We start from the raw sequence: 7782 nt of genomic DNA, 5'->3' as shown, positions 1-7782 counted from the left end.
ACTTCTATGAAGGAGAAGGACCTTCACATGAGTCATCTCGACCTTCTGCAGCATATCAGTTTGCTACTCGATTATCCGATGCTGTGTTTGGCCACCACTGGGATGATCATTCCTCTTTAGGTGGAAATGGAGGAAATGGACAGTGATGGGCAGCCTGGTTTCTTCTCCCAGCCCCTTTTATGGTGATGGATGACAAAGGGGGAGAAGAACGAGATTAAAGCTTAGGAAAAACAAAGAGGGAGAAGAACAAGGACTAAATCTTGAAGAAGGAGAAGAAGAGAGAAAATTCAGAGTTTTTGCTTTCTGTTCTAGACAGCCCGGTCTGACCGGTCTGTGCTTTGAAGCTCTGAAATTTGTAATAATCTCGTACTTTATCTAGTTCGTGGACTTGAGGACATTTGTATTGTGTGCTAATGAGTGTAATAGACTTAATCATTCTATCTAAGTGATATTGTGATAGTGTGATGCAAATTGTTTGATGTAATGTTTTTGGCTGGCTGTCTGGGGCAGACCGGTCTGACCGGTCTGTGAGACCGGTCTGACCGGTAGGCACCAGACAGAGTCACTTTCCTTTCTTTTTGATGAACTGAGTTATCCTGTCATATGCATCACGTATAGAATTTTTGTGTAGGCGCACTTACACTTTTTCACCCCACGGATGCTGAGATTTAGGGGGAGTTCCACATTTCTTTGATTTGTGCAACATTGGCATGTGAGGCCAAATTTGTTGAGTTTTATTCTTTTGCACAAATTAAGGGGGAACTCAAACTAAATCTGAGAATTCAAAAGAGTTATTGAATATCTTTTTGTAAGCTTTAATCGGTTTGTCATCAATCACCAAAAAGGGGGAGATTGAAAGAGCATCTAGGCCCCTAGTGGGTTTTGGTGTATTGATTGACAATACGATTAAAGGACTAACTTGTTTGCATGAGATTATGAGCAGATATTTAATTTGTGGAATGATATAGCTCATGTATTACAAGCAAATGTGTATGTCCCATTTACAATCATTATATGTGACAAGCTAGAATGAGAAAGAAGAATGGAAGAGCAAGGTATTCTTGTGTAGTATGAAGGCTCTAATATTGTGTTGAAGCTTGTTAGTTTATGTGGGACTCAAAGTGGCAAGCAAAAGTTGTAAAAGAAAATAGAGCAAGGTATTCATGGTTGATATAAATGCTCTAATATGCGAAGGCTTGTTTCGGATGTATATGACAAGCGAAACAAGAAAAAGGAAAAATGTGAGCAAGTATTCATGATTGACATGAAGGCTCAAATATCTATTAAAGGCTTATTCGACTTATGATAAAATTCGTATGACAAGTAAAGGTTATGAGAATGAGACAATATGTTGTTGCATAGTCTCAAATTGGAAAGACTTGTCGCATGAGATGAGTATTATTGTACAAGGGAAGCAAGCAAGAGAAAGGTGAATGAGACATGAGTTGATGTGCATATGTTATCTCAAATTAGAAGGCTTGTATATAAGATTGAATTGAGAATTCAAATTGACAACGAAGATTTCATGCATGACACAAATCAATATGAGTTCGAGATGGACGGCTAGGATAAAGGTAGAGGACCGAGAGGCGTGTTTCAAGAGGCTACGCAAGCATTGGCTTGGGGGGAGCAAGGAAATAGATACAGGTCAAAATACTGGAGATCCTAGAGTCATGGAGAGCTCTATGTTGAAGAGTGTCATTATTTGGAAAATGGGAGTGACTTGTGAATCAAAGATGGATTTCATTCTTATATGAAGGAAGATTCAAAGTCACTAGCTCAAGTAGGCATGCTCACTGAAATTAAGGATGTTGACAACCTCAAGATATTGATTGAAGAAGTTCGGCTTGATCAAGACATGAAAGCTCAAGTGTTTTGTATGTCATTTTATGTGAACTTGAGTATAGGATGCCGTACTATCAAGAGGGATGCAACATCAGTGGTTTGACATTACCAAAAGTGCTCATAGCTATCCCATGTGAGAAAAATCAGAAAGAAACACTTGGGAGCAGAAAACCTACTTGGACCGGTCTGACCGGTCCAGCCGACCGGTCTGACCGGTCGGGGTCCAACGGCTAGTTATTTTGAACTGACCGGTCTGACCGGTCTGACCGGTCTAAGTCTGACAGAGCAACGGCTAGTTTTGAGAGAGGGGTATTTATACCCCACACCCTCACCCATTCGCAAAGGCTGAAGCTATTACATTCTAGAGCCATCTCTGAGCCGTGAGAGCACTTGAGAAGTCCTCCCCAACCTCTCTTTGTGAGATTTGAGTGATTAGAGTTGAATCCTTTGAGTTGGGTTGAGTGAAATTTTTGCTAAGAGAGCATTTGAGCAGTGAGAGCATAAGCCCTAGCTTGAGCACTTGTGGTTGTGTCGCCAACTTGATTGAAGCATTTGTTACTCTTGGAGGAGAAGCCTCCTAGACGGCTAGGCGTCGCCGGCTAGCTCCCAAGCTTGTGGTGAGCAGCGGCAAGTTTGTTGCAGCAGCGATCGTGTGGCACGAGGACACATGGTCATATAGTGGAAAGGAGGAGATAGCTTGTCCTTGTGGTCGCGATAAGCTTCCTCAACGGAGACTAGGATTCACACGTGGTGAACGTGGTGAATCCGAACTTCGGTGAAACAAATCTCTGTGTCTCCTTGCATTATTTTCATTTTGTTTGTCTCACACTTTGTACTCTAGCTTTATTTGTGCTTCCGCTTCGATCTACTTGGTTTTGTTGTTTCTGTGTGTGCAGGGTTAAGAAATACATTTGTAAGCATCTAAAGAAGCACCTTACCAAGCTACATTTGTGCTAGAGCTCGTAAAGGGGAGGATTAACACTTTTGTGCAGGTTCTGCGTAGGACCGGTCTGCTCAACCGGTCTGACCGGTCTGAGTGTTTGAATCCTGTTTCTAAGCCTAGTACCGGTTTAACCGGTCTTCCAGACCGGTCTGACCGGTTGGTTGCTGACAATTGTGTTAAGTGCTTTAATCTGCAGGATTATTTTTAAACGCCTATTCACCCTCCTCTAGGCGACATCACGTGATTAAGGTCCTTTCAGGTTGGCCGTAGGACGTGACCCTAGGAGCGAAACCCATTTTCAGGCCCTTTCACACTAGGACTTTCCTTTCTTAATCCTTCTTTCACACAAATACTCACCACTGGTTCTTGCCCTGTTCCAGATGGCTGACAATGGATGGATTGGCGGAATCTGTCACGCAGAGCCCGGCCTTCCTAAGTTATTGATACTCAGCCTGGAATGTATTGGAGTGGTGGACCCACCAGAGTACGTCTACCGGGAGTACGACTCCAAAGGCACTCTTCGGTGCGACGTAATGATTTTCATGGGAAAGAGCACCCGCTACCCTGATGTGGATCCCTGGTTCATCTCCACCACTGGATTTCGTTTCCCTGACACCTACCGGAAAGCCGCCCGTAAAGCACTCTGACGCCTGCGTGTAATCTACAAGCACCATCTTCAGCAGACTCCCATGGGATTTTTCCCGCCTACTGAAGGAAGAGGACGCACATGGATTGCCCGGATGAGAGGAGTTGGAAGAGAAGAAGAAGACCTAGAAGATACGGTCTCCCACCTGTCCATCTATCTCACCGGCCTGGATGAGCTCTACCGCGAACAAGCGGCACAACTGAAGCAACAAGTCCACAGAGCAGAAAAGGCAACCCGAGAGCTGGATGAACAACGGACAAGAACCGCACGCGCCGAGTATTCCCTAGCCGCTCTCCAAGCCCAAATGCAAGAATGTGAGGCAGAACTGGAAGAACAACGAACAAGAGCCGCATGCGCCAAGAATTCCCTAGCCGCTCTCCAAGCCCGAATGCAAGAGTACGAGGCTCGCAGAGAAATAGGTGGGTGGATAGAGGAAGAAGAAGAAGAACCTGAAGAAGTCCAATGGGATGTAGGCACTCAGACGGAAGAAGAAGAACCCGAAGAAACTCATTGGGACATAGGCACTCAGACTGAAGAGGAAGAACCCGAAGAAACCCACTGGGATAAAGGTACTCAGACCGAAGATGACGTGATGGATCAGTGTCTTCCACTGAAGAAGCGCCCTATCCGGATCGAGGAAGAGTCCCCATGATAGGAGTAGCACCCTAAGCTAGAACCTCTGCCCTAATAATCGTGTATCCATGAAGTCTGTATCCCACCATGTTGCAATAATAAATACTCCTTTTGTGTACCCCAAATAATTGTGCAAGTTTATTCACCATATCTTTGTTTTCAGATGGCTGAGGAAGGTTGGACCCAGGGCAATTGCCAAGCTGCACCTGGCTTTCTTAGCCTGTTGATCAACGCTCTGGAAAGCCTTGGCATTATGGAACGCCCAAGGTACTACAGCAGAGAGTATGAGCACCATGGTACCCTCCGCTGCAGGGTGATCCTGGTCATCGCCAGGAGTGATCGCTACCCCGACATCCAGCCGTGGCGAGTGACCGCTACGGGATTTAGGCACCATGACACCTATCCCTTGGCCATCAGAAAGGCACTTCGTTACCTGTGCCGGATTTTCAAAGAACACCTAGCCCCCACGCCAATGAGGTTCTTTCCGCCGGCCATCAGAACCCCAGTTTGGGAAGCTCGAATGAGGAGTCTAGAACGGCGCCGCCATGAAGAAGATCCTCTGTACCAAGTGGCTACTTACCTAGCCGCCTTGGATCAGCTCTTTGACGAGCAAGCCAACATTCTGAGGGAGCAGACCCATCGAGCCGAGCAAGCAGAGCTCGCGGTAAGACTGCAACAGATCCGAGCAGCCCAAGCCGAGGCAAGAGCCGCAGCCGCGGTTAGCAGTGAAGCAGTTGCTCAGAAGAGCTTCAGGCAAGCCCGAGACCGGCGTATGCAAGAATGGATCAGAAGTGGAACCCCAGTCCCAGCAGTTGGGGGAAGACCAAGTTCTACTCGGGACACCCGTCATAGGATGGGGACCACTCATGATAACTCCACAAGCCCCACCCGAGAACCCTGAAAGGTCTACCGCCATCGATGAAGGAGAAGCTGCTATGCAACCCTTGGCAAATGGAAACCTAGAGGACGGCGAGCAAGGACTACTCGCACACCCCCGCCCCAGAAGAAGGCTCGCCCCGCGAATAGAATGCCCGACGCCACCCTAGTGTTGTACTTCCCAACCCCACTGACTTAAGTTGTACCCTTAAGTATGAACCTGTACCCGGACGTGTAGTACGCATTTTAGTCTTACCCCGTGTTGTACCCTCCCTTGCGATAATAAAGTTGTGTGTGCTTGTTGTTTGCTATGTTTGTGTGCTTGTTAGTTGTGTGCTTATCGGCAGAAGGAAGATTCTGCCTTTTCAAAAATACGAATTAAACAACTTAAACAGCATTTAATCCCAATCTCACAAAAACTCTACCCATTCTACAGATGGCTTCCCGAAGCGTTACGAGGGCCTCCCGCATTCGGAACCCTACAGTCACTGGTACGGGAGTGCAGCCTAATGGACAGAATCATCCTCAGGAAGAACAGGAAGTGAGTCAGAACAGGGGGAAAATCAAGAAGTGCCACTGCCACCACCACCACCCCTCGGAGACCTGGCACAGATAATCCACAATCAGACCCTCATACTGGAAACACTGGCCAATGCCCTTGTCAACAAGCGGCCTCGAGAGCAAACCATGAATGACAAACTGGCAGCTTTTCTGAGGACCAAGCCGCCCACTTTTGCCGGATCCAGCAACCCCTTGGATGCAGACGACTGGCTTCGGGTGATCCAGAGGAAGCTCGAGCCGTTTGAATGCTCATTCATGAGTTATTTTAAAAGGAAAATATTTCCTTCTCAATCACAATTGTTGTGTAGGTGAGATGGTAAAGGAGCAACAAGTGAGGCAAAAGGTTGTGGGTTCAAATCCAATCCAAAAGATTTTTTGCGTGACTATATTTTAGTACCGGGTGAAACCTTGACCGGGTACCAAAGGAGATCTAGGCACCGGTTAAAATATCCGGTGTCTTAAATGCCCTCTCGGTTTGGTAGTACCGATACCTAAGGTCATTTTGAACCGGCACCTATGGCCTTCTTTCTAGAGTGAAGCTTGTGAGATACTCTAGAAAATTTGTAGCACTCGAGAGTAGTCTCCACGTCGTCCAGTACAAAGCAAGACGCCAGTCGAACCAATGCAGCAAAAGCTAACTGAACCAAGCTCTTCGCTTTCGTTGTCTCCATGTTGGAGTAATGGGCTTGGCCCATTACTTCTAAAGCATTAAAAGAATTTAAAGCCCACTATTAATGCTAGGGAATCAATGCTTAATTCCGTACCGGGAATTGAGGAGGATCTCAACCGACTTAAAAGGTGGACTTCGTGTACACCACTTGTGAAGCCGGTAAGAGGAGGATGGTGAACCACACGCGCGCGCGCGCTCGCTCGCCTCGCCGAGCCGGGCCGGGCCGGGCCGGGCCGTGGCCGAGACGAGGCGCGGCGCGGCCGGCCGACCGGACGGGCGGTGCGGTGCGCGTGCGCGTGCGCGGCCGGACGTGACGTGCAGGTGCCGGTGCGGTGCGGTGCGGTGCGATGTGATGGCTATTTTGCCGTTGACAGCAATTAATCGTGCAATTAAACGTGCAATTAAATCTGTAATTAATTACCATAATCGCATCACCTAAATGACTCTGATGGTGTCCAGGTTCAACGATCCTGAGCACCTGAGTCACTATATAAGAAGTGACATTCCCCTCATCCATTCTGCACCAGAGCACTGAGGCAACTCGGCTCCTCTCTTCTCCCTCTCCAGTTGCAACAACTGAGTTCCCCAACGCTAATTTCTGCGCGCACAGAATTAGCGTGAGCAGGCCTCCGAAACCTTGCTCGCCTTGAGATCCTGCACGGGATAGGCGGGCAATCAGGTTTTTGGGTAATGCTTTAGCGTGACTGCTCAAAAATACAAAGGTTTTGCCCGATTGAACGACTACTTCCTGGGGGACGAGCCGAACGACTACGTCGACTACATTCTGGTGGCGAATGACTACGTCGACAATATCTTGGTGACCGTTCGCGGGACTGCACTGCGAACTTCTTCCTGCACCGATTTAGTTTGACTACTTCGACTGAGGCCAACCGAGTAGATGTCTACTCCAGTTGGTAACAGCGCAGCCAATGCCTCCGGCAACGGCCCCGCTTCAGGGTACTCCCTGAAACTTTGGTTATTTATATTGTTTATGCTTATCTGTGTGATAAGTATAAACATGTTCACATGTTTTATTTTACTCCTTAAATTCATAGAAATATTGCTAGTTTATACATTTAATTTTGGAATTAAATTGTGCCCGAAATTGCCTAAATTTCTAACAATCCAAAAACCTGATTGTGTTAATAGGCTTTCGGTATCTAGCTTTGCTGCATCAATCAAACCACCACCTTTTGATGGTTCAAATTACAAACGTTGGCAAGAGCGGCTTATACTGTGGTTAACACTATCGAGAGTGATCCATGTGAAAGAGGGTAAGCCTGAACAATTCTCTCCAGAGGAAGGGAGTGCGTTCGATGAGGCTGATATCCTCTTTCGAGGCTTGATCATTAGTGTTCTCGGTGATAACCTGGTGGATTCTTATATCCGGCTGCCAACTGGCAAAGCATTGTGGGATGCTCTTGAGGCTCAATATGGAGTATCTGACGCCGGGAGTGAGTTGTATATCATGGAGCAGTTCCTTGAGTACAGGATGGTCGAAGACCGTTCTGTAGTGGAACATGCTCATGAAATACATACTCTGGCAAAAGATCTCAAAAATTGCAGCAAAGAGTCCTCATGTGTGTTACCCAATAAGTTTGTGGCCGG

Source organism: Panicum virgatum, chromosome 2N (assembly GCF_016808335.1).
Source record: "Panicum virgatum strain AP13 chromosome 2N, P.virgatum_v5, whole genome shotgun sequence".
NCBI lineage: Eukaryota > Viridiplantae > Streptophyta > Magnoliopsida > Poales > Poaceae > Panicum > Panicum virgatum.
This window is presented reverse-complemented; position numbering follows the sequence as displayed.